This window comes from Dendropsophus ebraccatus, chromosome 12, assembly GCF_027789765.1.
Source record: "Dendropsophus ebraccatus isolate aDenEbr1 chromosome 12, aDenEbr1.pat, whole genome shotgun sequence".
Classification (NCBI taxonomy): Eukaryota; Metazoa; Chordata; class Amphibia; order Anura; family Hylidae; genus Dendropsophus; species Dendropsophus ebraccatus.
In genome coordinates this window covers 72,849,723-72,868,990 of record NC_091465.1, presented here as the reverse complement: position 1 = coordinate 72,868,990, position 19,268 = coordinate 72,849,723, and the positions used below count along the sequence as shown (strand labels likewise).

Here is a 19,268-nt window from a genome sequence, read left to right as displayed (position 1 = left end):
GGGCTCGCCTCAAGGGCCCTCAAGTAATTTTTAAAAGGCAGAAATTATAGGCCCTACTAAGGACAATTTTTCTTTTTCCTTTTTTTTTCCACACCTCTAGGACGTCAAATCTTATTTTTAGAGGGCTCAACTCAATGGCCTGCCTGTTACCCTATTGTTGGAAAGCTCACCTCTAGGGCCTTCAAACCAGTTTTTGGAAGGCTGAGCGGAACTGCCTGAAGTGCCTATAGGGACGCTATGTATAACGTGCCCGCAGTGGGCTATAGGGACACTAAGTATAACGTGCCCACAGTGGGCTAAAAGAACACTTGTTATATATTGTGCCCAGGGCCCACATGGTGTGAAGGTGACCATGAAGGGTTAATACTTTTGGAAAAACATTGTATTCCTTGAACTGTCTCTAGCTTTGGAACGGCTTTTAGCAAGACAAGACTGGTCTACGAGACATGTTGGAATGTTGGCAGCCCCCCCGAGAGGATACCACCCTGAACTCACAAAAGAAGAACAGGAAATAGCTAACCATTTATGGAATAACCAATCACAGTATTATATGTATACACTTTGTGACTTGAAACTCCGCCTATAATGAAGGAGGATATTATCAATGTGAAACTATAGTCACTTTGGAATAAGGTGGATCAAAAAAAGGTCAGTGGGCTTCTGGAACAGTATGTATCACGTGCCCTTAGTGGGCTACTGGAACAGTATGCATCACATGCCCGCTGTAGGCTACTAGAACAGTATGCATCACATGCCCTTAGTGGGCTACTGGAACAGTATGTATAACGTTCCCTTAGTGGGCTACACCAGGGACACACAGGGTACTGGAATGAATACACCTGCTGCTTCTGCTATCTAAGTCTTAGCACTGAGAAGTGCTTTGGATTCAGAGATGACTTTTTCGCTGGATCTTAGCCCTTAAAGGGGTTGTCCGGCGAAAAAAAATTATTCACAGAATAACACACATTACAAAGTTATACAACTTTGTAATGTATGTTATGTCTGTGAATGGCCCCCTTCCCCGTGTTTCCCCCCACCCACGCTAGACCCGGAAGTGTGGTGCATTATACTCACCGCATGTCGTGTCGTCCACGGTCTCCGATCGTCAGCAGTGACGTCTTCTTCGGGAGCTTGGCGGATCTTCCCGAGTGCCGGCCACCCTCTGCAGCGTCATCCGAAGCTCAGCCGCGATTGGCTGAGCATAACTGTGCTCAGCCAATCGCGGCTGAGCGGCTGATGACGCGGCCACGTCATCAGCTGCTCAGCCGCGATTGGCTGAGCACAGTTATGCTCAGCCAATCGCGGCTGAGCTTCGGATGACGCTGCAGAGGGCGGCCGGCACTCGGGAAGATCCGCCAAGCTCCCGAAGAAGACGTCACTGCTGACGATCGGAGACCGTGGTCGGCACGCGACAGGTAATGTATAGCGCACCACACTTCCGGGTACACGGGTGGGGGTGGTGGGACACGGGGAAGGGGGCCATTCACAGACATAACATACATTACAAAGTTGTATAACTTTGTAATGTGTGTTATTCTGTGAATAATTTTTTTTTCGCTGGACAACCCCTTTAAAAGGACTTTTGGGTTCTGTTGTAATCCTGCCTAGCCAAAACGCTACTAAAAACCAAGATCTTCCCCTGGCTAGGTTGAAAGCGCATCTGCGGTCGAGAGGCGGGAGCCAAGTATTTAAGATTCGAGGTCATGTGGTTTAGCCATCCAATGAGGGTAGACGCCATTCTCGCGATGCATGCGTACTCCCAGGGTCCCTCACAGCCTCACTATTCGATTGAATTCAAATCTTTCGAATACAACAATATTTGATCGAATACCATCTTGATCAAATCATATTTGCTCATCTCTAATAGATATATTATTATTATTATTATTATTATTATTATTATTATTATTATTATTATTATTATTACATAGATACAGTATATAAAATATTATTACTAGGGATGAGTGAATACTGTTCGATCGAATAGATATTCGATTGAATAGTAAGGTATTCGATCTTCCGAATATTATCGAATAGTTCGCCGAATATTCGACAAATATTCGATAAGCACTCACATCCCCCTACTTCCGTTTTTTTCTTCAAGTGGTCGAATAGATATTTTTCAATAAACGAATACTTGTCCCCATAGACTTTAATGGGATCGAATATTCGATCGAACGTTCGAATATCTGGGAGATATTTGTTCGAATATCGAATATTTGAATATTTCACTATTCGCTCATCACTAATTATTACGAGAAACTCAAACATGCAAGGTGTAACCATACTTGGGATGTTATCAATGGCATTTACAGAATTGTCAACATGCTGCTACTCCCTTCATGGCTATGTTCACACACTGTCTATTTTAAGGTGTCTTTTAGGCCTTTTGAGGCCTAATAATGGCTGTTGTTTAATAATGACGGACGTTATTTGTACAGTTAATACTGCCATCAGGTGGTCACTAAAAGTATAGCAGATAACAAGGATATTTAAAAAAAAAATTGACCAGCATGAATATAATGTAATATGATGTGATAGCGCACACCTGGTCACATGATCTGTACTTCTCCTATATCTGATTGGCCACACTAGGCAATTACTACCTCTTCCGGCCGCATCCACCATCTTGGTACTCCATGCCTGGGCTCTCCACACTTTGCAATTGTAAGTAGGAACTAATTAATGGGTGTATAATGGAGGTTTTTGTGTATATATACATGTATGGCTGCTACCAAGCCCATTAGCTCCTGATGAAGTGAGCGAAACGTGCCTTTGGCTGGTGGGCCGGACGGGGGTAAGATCTCAGTGTTGGTTTGTTATCTGTGTCATTCCTATGAAATTTCCCAGTTTTTAATAATTTTTGTATATCATGTACATGTAAATAAAGGACTTTATTATATTTCTTATTATTTGTGCAATCTTTTCGGGTTTTGTTATATAGCTTTGTTGCTTTAGATATTCTTTTGGGTTGTCTGTGTGACCATAGCTTAGAATTGTACAAACTTTTATAAAACATGCAACTTTCATAGACTTTTTTTTTTCTGTAAAAATTCTCATTGTCTGCACAGGTGAAAAAATGCGCTATGATTCCGAAGGTTATGTCCATTTGCCGCCCAAGCAGAACTCATAGAAGGGAGAACAAGAAAAGGAATGTTATGAAGGATTTTGAATGTTTTTATATTGAATTGAAAAAAATCAGTTTCATCCAGAAATGTTGCTGAATGATCGTGTTAAGAATTTAAAGGAGAAGTCCGGCCAAAAGTATTTTTAAATATGTTATTACATAAGGAAAGTTAGACAAATTCCTAATATACACTTACTATGTTAAATGCACATATACTGCTTTTTTCCTCAATTAAGTAGATCATGCATACTTCAATTTCTCAAAACATGGTCGGGTGCGGGGGTAGGGGGGCGGTCAGCAGCATGGACGGGTGCGGGAGGGCTAGGGGAGGGTGGCCAGTGTGATGGACGGGTGTGGGGAGTCCTTTGGGGGGCTAGGGGAGCCGGTTCAGGTTGGACTGGTGCCGGGGAGCCTCTTTCTGCCACTCGGTGAGTGCACGAGCTGCTATGGATGACTGCAACCCAATTACAATGTAAATTCTCCATATACTGCGCCCCCTGCTGGTAGCTTCATAGGAATTACACCCAGCCCTGCTCTGGTTCGGTTCGTGACGTCACATTTTTTTTTAGAGAAATTGAAGTATGCCCCCCAAAGGACCCCCCACACCCGTCCATCACACTGGCCACCCTCCCCTAGCCCTCCCGCACCCGTCCATGCTGCTGACCGCCCCCCCACCCCCGACCATGTTTAGAGAAATTGAAGTATGCATGATCTAATTAATTGAGGAAAAAAGCAGTATATGTGCATTTCCCATAATAAGTGTATATTAGGAATTTGTCTAACTTTCCTTATGTAATAACATATTAAAAAATACTTTTGGCCGGAATTGTCCTTTAATTCAATTAAGTTCAAGGAAGTAAGGAAGAAAGGAAGTCTGTTGGGGGTGGGGGCAGAGAGAGAGAGAGAGAGAGAGAGAGAGAGCAATATTTGAGAGAGATTTGTCTGTAAAGGAATACAAGTTGTTGAGAGCAGTCTGTGTGTTCATATAAAGCAGTTGGTGAGAAAAAAGGGACATAGGGGGACACAGAATATGTGACCACAGTGCTCCTGTCTCAGTGCCGAGCCCTGATCACCACCTAACCCAGCAACCCAGAAGCACTGGCCGGCTTCTGGGTTGCCATGGCACAGCTCCCCTCCCGGCAGTGGCGACGGGAGAAGGAAATGTGGGACAGCCGCCTCCCACCACCCAATTGCAGATGGGCACAGCGGGAGGAGGGGATTATTGATGAGCCGGCTTGTCCTAATGCAGAAACTACCCACATCCCATGAAAAGGCACCTCGTCATTTTGGGGCAACAGGTTAAAGTGAATCTGTCAGTTGCAATTCATGTTCAAAACTGGTGACATACAGTACCTTTTATATACTTGTTTGTGCTTCCAGAACATATTATCCTCTAATGCAAAGTGTTAAAAGGCTTTCCTAAGTCCATAAAGTGCTGAGGGCTGTAATGCCTCCTCACTCCCTCTGCCATCCCTCTCCCAGCTTGGGGCTCACCTTCCAGCTAAAGACAGTCAAGCAGGGATAGGAATGGGAGAGGGAATGAGGAGACTTTGCAGCTTACTCTCTTTGACACTTTGCACAGGAAAATAAAAGCATCTTTCTATGTTCTGGAAGCACAGACAGAGATATGAAAGGTATCATATGTGGTCTTACAGTGTCAGTAATTTGGAATCCAAATTGCAGATAACAGATTCACTGTAAGTATAGTTACTAATACAAGGTATGTGTATGTATATATATACAGTGTATATATATATATATATATATATATACACATATGCACACACACACACACACACACACACAAACACAAATAAATTATATATATATATATATATATATATATATATATATATACACACATTGTTGTACTTACAGCTAATACTGCAAACTTGATGTGAGAAAAGGAGCAAATGGAATCTTCACTGTGACTCCTTTAAAGCTGATGTTAGAAGAGTATAACTATATATAGAAGTCACATGTGATCCCTTCTTTGTCATTAACATTTGATTTGAATGAATTGTTAGTTTCTCACGCCAAGGATGATTTTCTTTTGAGTAAACATGCGGGCTTCAGTAATTACAGCTGGCATGACTAGTACATGTGCTTTAACCGCCAGCGCAACCCAAGTTCTCATGGCATCCAAAATTACTAACACATACACATATCCTACCCAATATTAGGGTAGCTTCACACATACCGGATCCACAGCAGATTTCACGCTGCGAGCTTGCAGTAAAATCGGCTGCCGATCCTGGTAGTGTGAAGTTGAATGGGTCACATACCCGCAGCGATATTTTCATTCCACTGCCAGTATGTAACCTAGCCCTTTAAAGGGGTGATCCAGCGCTACAAAAACATGGCCACTTTTCCCCCTACTGTTGTCTCCAGTTCAGGTGCAGTTTGCAATTACGCTCCATTTACTTCAATGGGACTGAGTTTCAAAACCCCACCCAAACTGGAGACAACAGTAGGGGGAAAGTGGCCATGTTTTTGTAGAGCTGGATAACCCCTTTAACCCCCAGCCACCCGCAGCCCTCGGCCCGGAGCATACATTACCTGCTCTCCGCCGCAGCTGTGTGTGAGGCCCCCGGCTCCCTTCGCTCCCCATCAGCTAATCAGTGCTAATAATGCCCACATCTGTATATGCGTATGCAAGACAAGAAATATGTGATTTATTGTGATTTATTGGCTCCCTTTTTATAGCAAGAAAGATTTATATGAAGAAACATACGAAGAAAGACTTAGGAATTTGAATCGGTATAGTCTGGAGAAAAGAAGGGAAGGGGGGGGGGGCATGATCAAAGCCTTTGAACACTTTTCGCATCCCTGCCAATCAGCAGCTCCTGAGAAATAGACTGGTGTCGTAAAAGTACCATTTTTTTTAGAGATGAACGTCTAGTCTACTTATAGAGCTAGTAGCTTGTTGCTGTGTTTGGCTTTTTCAGAGATTGTAACAAAATCCCTTCTCTAAATCCCTCACCTCACATTCATTTGTTTTTACACTGGGAAAGACACCACCTCTTGTGTAGAGTTAGTATACGACAAGTTTAAGACAAATGTAGAATAGTTGCACATCAGCTTTTCCAAGATACCCATGGCTGTAGCTGATGCCTACAAGGTGACATGGATGGTATACATTAAAAACAAAAAAAAGTCCTAAAATTGTGCCCATATACATAGTTACATAGTTAATACGGTTGAAAAAAGACACATGTCCATCTAGTTCAACCAAGGAGGGGATGGATGCAGGGAAGGGGGTTATACAAGGAGGGGATGGATACAGGGAAGGGGGATATACAAGGAGGGGATGAATACAGGGAAGGGGGATATACAAGGAGGGGATGGATACAGGGAAGGGGGATATACAAGGAGGGGATGGATACAGGGAAGGGGGATATACAAGGAGGGGATGGATACAGGGAAGGGGGGATATACCAGGAGGGGATGGATACAGGGAAGGGGGATATACAAGGAGGGGATGGATACAGGGAAGGGGGATATACAAGGAGGGGATGAATGCAGGGAAGGGGGATATACAAGGAGGGGATGGATACAGGGAAGGGGGGATATACCAGGAGGGGATGGATACAGGGAAGGGGGATATACAAGGAGGGGATGGATACAGGGAAGGGGGATATACAAGGAGGGGATGAATGCAGGGAAGGGGGATATACAAGGAGGGGATGGATACAGGGAAGGGGGAGGGGTGATAGGTTCTATAAACACGCATTTATATTATTTTGGTCTAATAACTTGTCTAGCCCTGTTTTGAAGCCCTCTACTGTTTTTGCTGTGACCAGATCCTGGGGTAGACTGTTCCACAGATTCACAGTTCTCATGGTAAAGAAGGCTTGTCGCCTCCGGAGATCGAACCTTTTTTTCTCCAGGCGGAGGCAATGCCCTCTTATCCTTGGAGGGGGTTTTACCTGGAACATCTTTTCCCCATATTTCTTGTAGGGGCCATTTAAATATTTAAATAAATTAATCATATCTCCCCTTAAACGTCTCTTCTCCAGACTAAACAAATGTAATTCTTTTAATCTTTCCTCATAACTAAGATGCTCCATTCCCCTTATTAGTTTAGTTGCCCGTCTTTGTACCCTCTCCAGCTCTAGAACGTTCTTTTTATGAATCAGGTTCCAAAACTGGACGGCATACTCCAGATGAGGCCGCACCAAAGCTTTATAAAGCGGTAATATTATATCCCTGTCCCGTGAGTCCATGCCTGTTTTAATGCATGACAATATCCTGCTGGCCTTAGAAGCAGCTGACTGACATTGTGTACTGTTCTGTAGTTTATTATCTACAAGTACACCCAGATCCTTCTCCATCAGCGACTCTCCCAGAGTAACTCCCCCCAGGACATATGATGCATGCGGGTTATTAGTACCCAGGTACATAACTTTAAATTTATCCACATTAAACCTCATTTGCCAAGTGGACGCCCAAACGCTCAGTGAGTCTAAGTCATCCTGTAACATCTGCACATCCTCCATAGACTGTACTGTACTACAAAGCTTGGTGTCATCTGCAAAGATAGAAACATTGCTGTTAATTGATGTTTCAATATCCGGAAGGAAGAGGACGTCACTCACCAGCCCATCTACCGAGCCAATCCACCTTCAGAATCGCCACATGGCACACCGTTTGTAAACAAGACGTCCACGCAAGTCCGGAAGTGTCCCGGTCACATGGTGTGCACATGACTTCCATCAGGGGGCAAACAGTATGGAGATCTTGGCGCATGCCTATAGAGGTCCATAGAGTCACCGGGCGCCATCTTGGAGTATGGAAAGAAATTCTCTGTTGCCCTAAAACTCTGTTCCGATCACATGATCAACCTCACGCATGCGCACATGAAAAGTAAAAGTTCCCGAGCGCCATCTTGGAGTGGGGAAACCACTCTCCGTTGCCCACAGAAATGAGTAAATAGTCCGGGAGGGGTTTCAAAATCGCGGCCACCAACTGTAAAGAGAACCACTGGTAATAACACGCCCATACGGTCTTGCTGTTCCTAATTTTGCTATGGTGATGATTTCACACTTGCAGGTGCAGCTCGACCGAACTGTGTACCTCCTTCTATTCGAATGCACACCAGTGGTACCTCCTAGTGGACGGACTTGTCCTCCCTCCCAGTCAAAATAAAATGAAGGCAAAATCCTGATAGAATAATGCGAAAAAGGTAAATACAGGCTCGATGGGTCAGGTGAGTGTAGATCCTCATTCCATCTAGGGAGACAGAAAAGAGACAATGTAAATATAAAAAGACATTGTGAATGGAGTCAAAATAGTGCACAATAAGTGATTCAAAAAAGCAATTATATTACATATATATTACATACTAGAAAATGTACCCGGCGCTGCCCGGGTATAAAGTGTCAGTGTGTTAATTAGATTTGTTCTAAGGTGCCCAGGAGGCCAAGCTAAAGGTATTGTTTCATCTGAGTTAATCAGTGGAATTAGTGTATACCTGTAGTGCATAGTTGGAGGGGTTCTGTATACCCACAATGTATAGTTTTTAGGGGTCTCACATATCTGTAGTGCATAGTTGGGGGGGGCTGTATACCTATAGTGTATAGTTGGGGGGGTCCTGTATACCTGTAGTGTGTAGTTGGGGGGGCTGTATACCTGTAGTGTGTAGTTGAGGGAGGTCCTGTATACCTGCAGTGTACAGTTGGTGAAGGTCCTGTATACCTGTACTGTATAGTTCGGGGGTCCTGTATACCTGTAGTATATAGTTGGTGCTGTATACCTGTAATGTAATGTAATCTGTAATGTATAGTTGGTGGAGGTCTTTTAAACCTGTAGTTTATAGTTTGAGGGTCCTGGATACCTGTAGTGTATAATTGGTGGAGGTCTTGTATACCTGTAGTATATAGTTTGGGGGTCCTGTATACCTGTAGTAAATAGTTTGAGGGTCCTGTATAACTATAGTATAGAGTTGGTGGAGGTCCTGTATAACTGTAGTGTATAGTTTGGGGTCCTATATACCTGTAGTATATAGCTGGTGGAGTTCCTGTATACCTGTAGTATATTTGGGGTCCTGTATACTTGTAGTATAGAGTTGGTGAAGGTGCTGTATACCTGTATTATAGAGTTGGTGTAGGTCCTGTATACCTGTAGTGTATAGTTTTGAGGTCCTGTATACCTGTAGTGTATAGTTTGGGGTCCTATATACCTGTAGTATATAGTTGGGGAAGTTCCTGTATACCTGTAGTGTATAGTTTTGGGGTTCTGTAAACCTGTAGTGTATAGTTTGGGGTCCTGTATACCTGTAGTATATAGTTGGTGGAGGTCCTGTATACCTGAAGTATATAGTTGGTGGAGGTCCTGTATACCTGTAATGTATAGTTTTGGGGTCCTGTATACCTGTAGTGTAAAGTTTGGGGTCCTGTATACCTGTAGTATGTAGTTTTGTGGAGGTCCCATGCACCTGTAGTGTATAGTTTTGGGGTCCTGTATACCTGTAGTGTCCTGTATACCTGCAGGGTTGTATTTACCCGTATGGCAGTGTTATTCAGTCACAGTGTGTCGGTATTGGTCAGGTCTGGTATGGTGGTGTTATCCAGTCACAGTATAGTGGTATTGGTCAGGTCTGGTATAGCGGTGTTATCCAGTCACAGTATGGCAGTATTGGTCAGGTCTGATATGATGGTGTTATCCAGTCACAGTTTGCCGGTATTGGTCAGGTGTGGTATGGCAGTGTTATCCAGTCACGATATGGTGGTATTGGTCAGGTCTGGTATGGCAGTGTTATCCAGTCACAGTATGGCGGTATTGGTCAGGTCTGGTATGACAGTGTTATCCAGCACAGTATAGCGGTATTGGTGAGGTCTGGTGTGGCGGTGTTATCCATTCACAGTATGGCGGTATTGGTCAGGTCTGATATGACAGTGTTATCGAGTCACAGTATGGCGGTATTGGTCAGGTTTGGTGTGGCAGTGTTATCCAGTCACAGTATGGCGGTATTGGTCAGGTCTGGTGTGGCGGTATTACCCAGTCACCGTATGGCGGTATTGGTCAGGTCTGGTATGGAGGTGTTATCCAGTCACAGTATGGCGGTATTGGTCAGGTCTGGTATGGCAGTGTTATCCAGTCACAGTATGGCGGTATTGGTCAGGTCTGGAGGTGTTATCCAGTCACAGTATGGCGGTATTGGTCAGGTCTGGTATGGCAGTGTTATTCAGTCACAGTATGGCGGTATTGGTCAGGTCTGGTATGGCAGTGTTACCCAGTCACAGTTTTGTATACCTGTAGTGCCATGTATATACATGTACTGTATAGATGGAGTAGGGGGTCCTGTATATACATGTACTGTATAGATGGAGTAGGGGGCCCTGTATATACATGTACTGTATAGATGCAGTAGGGGGCCCTGTATATACATGTACTGTATAGATGGAGTAGGGGGTCCTGTATACATGTACTGTATAGATGGAGTAGGGGGTCCTGTATATACATGTACTGTATAGATGGAGTAGGGGGTCCTGTATATACATGTACTGTATAGATGGAGTAGGGGGTCCTGTATATACATGTACTGTATAGATGGAGTAGGGGGTCCTGCATATACATGTACTGTACAGATGGAGTAGGGGGTCCTGTATACATGTACTGTATAGATGGAGTAGGGGGTCCTGTATACATGTACTGTATAGATGGAGTAGGGGGTCCTGTATATACATGTACTGTATAGATGGAGTAGGGGGTCCTGTATATACATGTACTGTATAGATGGAGTAGGGGGTCCTGTATATACATGTACTGTATAGATGGAGTAGGGGGTCCTATATATACATGTACTGTATAGATGGAGTAGGGGGTCCTGTATATACATGTACTGTATAGATGGAGTAGGGGGTCCTGTATACATGTACTGTATAGATGGAGTAGGGGGGTCCTGTATATACATGTACTGTATAGATGGAGTAGGGGGTCCTGTATATACATGTCCTGTATAGATGGGAGTAGGGGGTCCTGTATATACATGTACTGTATAGATGGAGTAGGGGGCCCTGTATACATATACTGTATAGATGGAGTAGGGGGCCCTGTATACATGTACTGTATAGGTGGAGTAGGGGGTCCTGTATATACATGTACTGTATAGATGGAGTAGGGGGTCCTGTATATACATGTACTGTATGGATGGAGTAGGGGGTCCTGTATACATGTACTGTATAGATGGAGTAGGGGGTCCTGTATATACATGTACTGTATAAATGGAGTAGGGGGTCCTATATATACATGTACTGTATAGATGGAATAGGGGGTCCTGTATATACATGTACTGTATAGATGGAGTAGGGGGTCCTGTATACATGTACTGTATAGATGGAGTAGGGGGGTCCTGTATAAACATGTACTGTATAGATGGAGTAGGGGGTCCTGTATATACATGTCTTGTATAGATGGGAGTAGGGGGTCCTGTATATACATGTACTGTATAGATGGAGTAGGGGGCCCTGTATACATATAATGTATAGATGGAGTAGGGGCCCTGTATACATGTACTGTATAGATGGAGTAGGGGGTCCTGTATATACATGTACTGTATAGATGGAGTAGGGGGTCCTGTATATACATGTACTGTATAGATGGAGTAGGGGGTCCTGTATATACATGTACTGTATAGATGGAGTAGGGGGCCCTGTATATACATGTACTGTATAGATGGAGTAGGGGGTCCTGTATATACATGTACTGTATAGATGGAGTAGGGGGGTCCTGTATAAACATGTACTGTATAGATGGAGTAGGGGGTCCTGTATACATGTACTGTATAGATGGAGTAGGGGGTCCTGTATACATGTACTGTATAGATGGAGTAGGGGGTCCTGTATATACATGTACTGTATAGATGGAGTAGGGGGTCCTGTATATACATGTACTGTATAGATGGAGTAGGGGGTCCTGTATATACATGTACTGTATAGATGGAGTAGGGGGTCCTATATATACATGTACTGTATAGATGGAGTAGGGGGTCCTGTATATACATGTACTGTATAGATGGAGTAGGGGGTCCTGTATACATGTACTGTATAGATGGAGTAGGGGGGTCCTGTATATACATGTACTGTATAGATGGAGTAGGGGGTCCTGTATATACATGTCCTGTATAGATGGGAGTAGGGGGTCCTGTATATACATGTACTGTATAGATGGAGTAGGGGGCCCTGTATACATATACTGTATAGATGGAGTAGGGGGCCCTGTATACATGTACTGTATAGGTGGAGTAGGGGGTCCTGTATATACATGTACTGTATAGATGGAGTAGGGGGTCCTGTATATACATGTACTGTATGGATGGAGTAGGGGGTCCTGTATACATGTACTGTATAGATGGAGTAGGGGGTCCTGTATATACATGTACTGTATAAATGGAGTAGGGGGTCCTATATATACATGTACTGTATAGATGGAATAGGGGGTCCTGTATATACATGTACTGTATAGATGGAGTAGGGGGTCCTGTATACATGTACTGTATAGATGGAGTAGGGGGGTCCTGTATAAACATGTACTGTATAGATGGAGTAGGGGGTCCTGTATATACATGTCTTGTATAGATGGGAGTAGGGGGTCCTGTATATACATGTACTGTATAGATGGAGTAGGGGGCCCTGTATACATATAATGTATAGATGGAGTAGGGGCCCTGTATACATGTACTGTATAGATGGAGTAGGGGGTCCTGTATATACATGTACTGTATAGATGGAGTAGGGGGTCCTGTATATACATGTACTGTATAGATGGAGTAGGGGGTCCTGTATATACATGTACTGTATAGATGGAGTAGGGGGCCCTGTATATACATGTACTGTATAGATGGAGTAGGGGGTCTACCAGTTATTACTGTGGATGTTGTGAGGCAGCTTCCCTAGCAACCATTGCTCCCTGTGAAAATGAAAGCAGTAATCCTATTGGTTGCTAAGGCTCCAACTGCCGTGTCTGCTGCAGCTAATTATATCACCTGTGTTTGCAGTGAGGAGATTTTCCTATTCATCTCTATGGGGCGCCTCTCTTTCCCCTCCCCTTCCCCTTCTGTACATCTGGCGGGGACGGAACCTTCGCAATAACCTTCCCGGGCACCCAATGTATCTGTGTGCCAAATTTGGGGTCAAACGGTTCAGGCGTTTGGAAGTCTATAGGGGACAGACGGACAGAAGGACAGACAGACAGACTTTGATTTTTATGATATAGATTACTTGTTCCTTTTATAATGACACGAGTAGTATCCAGGGTTGCTCTATAGTTACAAAAAAGCTTTAACCCCTTAAGGTCCAAGCCAATTTTCGTTTTTGCGCTTTTGCTTTTTCCATTTAATGTTTAAAAGTCCATAGCGCTTGCATTTTTTCACCTAGAGACTTATATGAGCGCTTATTTTTTGCGAAACCAATTGTACTTTGCAATTACAGGCATAATTTTTCCATAAAATATGTTGTGAAACCGGAAAAAAATCATTTGCACTGTCAAATTGAAAAAAAAAAAGAATTTGTTTTGATTTCGGGGAGTTTTGCATTTACGCCGGTCGCCCTATGGTAAAACTGACTTGTTATGCATGTTCCTCAAGTCGTTACGATTACTATGATATATAACATGTATAACTTATATTGTATCTGATGGCCTGTCAAAAATTCAAACCATTGTTAACAAATATATGTCACTTAAAATCGCTCCATTCCCAGGCTTATAGCGCTTTTATCCTTTGGTCTATGGGGCTGTGTGAGGTGTCATTTTTTGCGCCATGACGTGTTCTTTCTACCGGTACCTTGATTGCGCATATACGACTTTTTGATCGCTTTTTATTACATTTTGTCTGGATTTGATGCGACCAAAAATGCGCATTTTTGCACTTTGGGATTTTTTTGCGCTTACGCCGTTTACCGTGCGAGATCAGGAATGTGATTAATTAATAGTTCGGGTGATTACGCGCGCGGCAATACTAAATATGTTTATTTATTTATTTATAAAATGGGAAAAGGGGGGTGATTTGGACTTTTATTAGGGGAGGGGATTTTTTATTAATAAAAACACTTTTTTACTTTTTTTTTACATGGACTAGAAGCCCCCCTGGGGGGCTTGTATATACATAGCACTGATCTCTCATAGAGATCAATGCTGTGTATATACACAGCAAAGATCCATGAGATCGGTCATAGATTGCTATGGCCTACTGCAGGCCATAGCAATCTATTGCCGAGCCGGGATCAGCGTCATTCCGACGCTGAGGCCCGGCACGGCCAGAAGAACAGATCTCCCCCCCGCGATCGCATCGCGGGGGGGAGATCCGACCCACTAGACACCAGGGATGTTGTGCATAAAGCACTTCAATGCAGCTGTCAGGTTTGACAGCTGCATTGAAGTGCTTAATTAGCCGGCGCGGCAACGGGACCCGCGCCGGCTAACAGAGGCACTGCCCGGCTGCACGTGTCAGGCGGGATCAGCGCCGTTCAGAGCGGGGTCCCGGCGGGACCCCGCTCTGAACACCCCCCGCGGCGCCATGACGTATCAGATACGTCATGGGTCGCTAAGGGGTTAAGGGATAAATCCACATTCAAGCTATGTGGTTGCAAGGCACTCAAACGGGTGATCCATTGGGCTTCCCTACGCTTTAGTATTTTTTGTCTATTACCACCCCGACGGGGTACTGGTATATGATCCAAAATCATAAAGCGTAGCTGTTGCAGTGTATGACCTGCTTCCAGAAAATGTCTCGCCACAGGAAGATCCAAACGCTCTTTGTGTTTTGAAAATTTATGGTTATTTAACCGTATACGACATTCGTTGGTAGTCTCAACTACATATATATAGGGGCAGGGACACTGTAGGACATAAATTACATGGTCCGTTTTGCAAGTCGTATGGTACCTGAGTTTGTATCTGCGATTGGTGTTAGGATGGACAAATACATCACCCTTAATCATAAGGCAGCAACTCACACCCTAAGCATGGATAGCTGCCTGGTTTTAAGGTAGATGATAAATCCAGTTTATCCCTCTGACAGTCTGCGTGTACCAGTTTATTCTTAAGGCTCGTTGCTCTTCTGTAGGAGAGAAAGGGGGGGGGGATCTCAAAATTGTGACATCATGATGATAATTAGCTATTAATCCCCAGTGTTTCCGAATAATTTTAGCTATGTTTTGGCTCTGTTCATTAAATGTGGATATGAAGGGGATACGGTCCAATGTCAGTTTCTTCCTAGTGTCCGTCCTTTGTCCCTCCTGTTTAACTTGTATAATGCTCTTTTTGACAAGTTTTTTAGGGTACCCTCTTCTGATGAACCTGTCTCCCATTTCTTCCAGTCTAGAGTCAATTCTTGTCATTTCGTCCACGATCCTACACACTCTCAGTAACTGGCTTCTGGGCAGGGACTCAATCATTCTCCTAGGGTGCAAACTGTCTAATCTGAGCAAATTGTTCTTGTCTGTGGGTTTCAAATAAATATCAGTCGCCAGGGCGCCTTCTTTGACATAAACCAATGTGTCTAGAAATTGTACACCAATGGTAGAACTAGTCATGGTAAATTTGATGTCGGCGTCAATGTCATTCATATAATCAAAAAATTCCCCTAACTCCTCCTGTGTACCAGTCCAAATCAAAAAAATGTTGTCTATGTATCTCCACCACCCGAGCAACTTGCTCTGGTGGTGGGACACATAGACATGGGTTTCCTCCAGGTCGGCCATGACTATGTTTGCATAAGTCGGTGCCATGTTCGACCCCATGGCCGTACCTTTAACTTGAACAAAGAACCTGTCCTGAAAAACAAAATAGTTACAGGTCAGTAATATCTCCAATAAGTCACTTGCAAACTCCCTCCCCTCACTTGTGTAGTCAGACTCCTGTAACACCTTCTTCACACTCCTCAATCCCTTTTCATGGTCAATGCAGGTGTATAAACTGGTCACATCAAAAGATGCAAGGATGCAGTCTGTTGGAATGGAAAACCTGCCTAATTTTATCCCAAAAAATCTGCCGTGTCTCGTATAAATGACCTAGTGTTCACTGCATACTGCCCCAATATCTTATCTACAAAGATGGCTACTGGACTAAAAACTGAGTCACAGCCGGACACTATAGGTCTCCCGGGCGGGTCCACAAGGGATTTGTGGATTTTGGGTAGACAGTACAGTGTCGGGGTGATGGAATGAGCATCTACACTCACCTGACCCATCGAGCCTGTATTAACCTTTTTCGCATTATTCTATCAGGATTTTGCCTTCATTTTATTTTGACTGGGAGGGAGGACAAGTCCGTCCACTAGGAGGTACCACTGGTGTGCATTCGAATAGAAGGAGGTACACAGTCTGGTCGAGCTGCACCTGCAAGTGTGAAATCATCACCATAGCAAAATTAGGAACAGCAAGACCGTATGGGCGTGTTATTACCAGTGGTTCTCTTTACAGTTGGTGGCCGCGATTTTGAAACCCCTCCCGGACTATTTACTCATTTCTGTGGGCAACGGAGAGTGGTTTCCCCACTCCAAGATGGCGCTCGGGAACTTTTACTTTTCATGTGCGCGTGCGTGAGGTTGATCATGTGATCGGAACAGAGTTTTGGGGCAACAGAGAATTTCTTTCCATACTCCAAGATGGGGCCCGGTGACTCTATGGACCTCTATACGCATGCGCCAAGATCTCCATACTGTTTGCCCCCTGATGGAAGTCATGTGCACACCATGTGACCGGGACACTTCCGGACTTGCGTGGACGTCTTGTTTACAAACGGTGTGCCATGTGGCGATTCTGAAGGTGGATTGGCTCGGTAGATGGGCTGGTGAGTGACGTCCTCTTCCTTCCGGTCCCTTATCGGGATGTATTTATGGCTTAAATTGGACTATTTTTACGCACAGGATGCACATTATGTATGTTATGGAGTCTGTATGATACACACAATATGTGTATATATGATCAACATTATTCTGATGTTGCGATCGATGAGCTGTTTTACACTTTGTTGATACATGCACATTTTCTGATGTCACTAATTGGGAGGCATGGCCAGTGGGCGGAACCTCCGATATAAATGTTACTCATTTACCACTTTGTAACTGCTTAAGAAAGACTCTAGAGCAGAGTCGAAACGTTGCCACACGTGTTGGGTGAATAAATACACCTTCACTTTATTCCGGAGTGCCGTCTCTTCACTTTTTACATTATTCTGAAGGTACCGGGGGTCGGTCACCTGAGTCGTGCACCCTCAGAGGCTGGGTTCACACGCTGTAACTGTGCGGCTGTATTTGGTCCTCATGTCAGGTCCTCATAGCAACCAAAACCAGGAGTGGATTGAAAACCCAGAAAGGATCTGTTCACACAATGTTGAAATTGAGTGGATGGCCGCCATATAACGGTAAATAACTTCCATTATTTCAATATAACAGCCGTTGTTTTAAAATAACAGCAAATATTTGCCATTAAATGACGGCCATCCACTCAATTACAACATTATGTGAACAGAGCCTTTCTGTGTTTTTAATCCACTCCTGGTTTTGGTTGCTATACAGCCTCAAACATACAGCCTCAAATATACGTAGTGTGAACCCAGTCAAGCTGCAAGCTTTTTGACTGTAAGTCAACACAGTGCCGTTCTACCCTTTTATCTATATATAATATAGATATACTCCAAGACAGATATTACCAATAACACCAGCCCATAGGAAGAGAAAATTTGATCACCATACATATTACCGCTATACTGTTATTGACCAAATCCTGTGTACACTGAGACCAATATTACCAGTATATAGGAAGGAAATATTACCGCTACACCACACCCACTACCATCACCACCATATTGTTACTGACCAAATCCATACTGAGACCAATAAAAACACAGTACCAGATAAAAGTAACAAATATTACCACCACATACTGACTAACACCATTACTGCTACCGACTAATACCACCACATACTGACTAACATTACCGTTACTACTGAATACTCCACTGTATACAGATCACTATCACCTCATCCAGTCATATAGAGGCTGACCCAGCCCTACACAGGCTTTGTACACCATATACATTATAGTGCAGTTATATCAGGTGACTCACAGGGGACGTCTTCTCTGATCCGAGTAATTTTCATTTTCTTCTCCATGTGTCCTGGGCCATTATGAGAACTTCTCCAAGCCACGAATCCACAGAATCTGCCAGAGAAACATATTAGGCTTCTCATCCATTAGGCACCATCCTCATCTCTCTACTAACTGCACATCTGTATTGGCCCCTTTATGCCCTCATTTAGTGGGTAGGCTGACACTATGTTATCCCCCTTATAGTAAATGGCCCCCTCTATGTAGCCTCCTTATAGGCCCTCTCCCTCCCTTACTTATACCCCCTTATAGATGCCCCCCTTACTTATACCCCCTTATAGATGGCTCCCTCTCCCCCCCTTATAGATGGCCACCTTCCCCCTATAGATGGCCCCTTCCCCCCCTTATAGATGGCCCCCTCTCCCCCCCTTATAGATGGCCCCCTCTCCCCCTCCCTTATAGATGCCCCCCCTTACTTATACCCCTTTATAGATGGCTCCCTCTCCCCCTCCCTTTATAGATGCCTGCCCTTACTTATACCCCTTATAAATGGCCCCCTTTCCCTCCCCCCTCCCTTATAGGTGGCCCCTTCTCCCTCTCCCTTATAGATGCCTGCCCTTACTTATACCCCTTTATAGATGGCTCCCTCTCCCCCTCCCTTTATAGATGCCTGCCCTTACTTATACCCCCTTATAAATAGCCCCCTCCCTTATAGATGGCCCCCTCTCCCCCCTCCCTTATAGATGGCCCCTTCTCCCCCCTCCCTTATAGATGGCTTCCCTCTGCCCCCTCCTTTATAGATGGCCCCCTCTCCCCCTCCCTTATAGAAGGCTCCCTTCCCCCCTGCTTATAGATGGCCCCCTATCCCCCCTGCTTATAGATATTTGTTGTGGGACCATGGTTATCATTGGAGACCCAGCCCATGGTATAATAGGATTGCATGTGGAAGTGCATGTCAGACTGGCTGACCCCAGTGATGTTGTGGTTGGCTAGCATATTTACACTGTAGTAACGCTGTACCAAGGCTTTGTTATTTAACTTAGAGATTGAGCTCTACTCAAAGATTAGTATTAGTGATGAGCGAGCATGCT

General features: G+C 44.2%; 1 protein-coding gene across 1 annotated transcript in view; it reads right to left on the bottom strand.

Annotated features, from left to right (window-relative positions):
- LOC138769727 (galectin-4-like) overlaps window positions 1-5,073 on the bottom strand; it is a 32,976-nt gene extending 27,903 nt beyond the window's left edge. The window contains exon 1 of the mRNA XM_069948368.1: window positions 5,004-5,073. The gene's annotated coding sequence lies outside the window, so the exon portion shown is untranslated. The remainder of the gene's footprint in view (window positions 1-5,003) is intronic.
- Window positions 5,074-19,268: the final 14,195 nt, after the last annotated feature.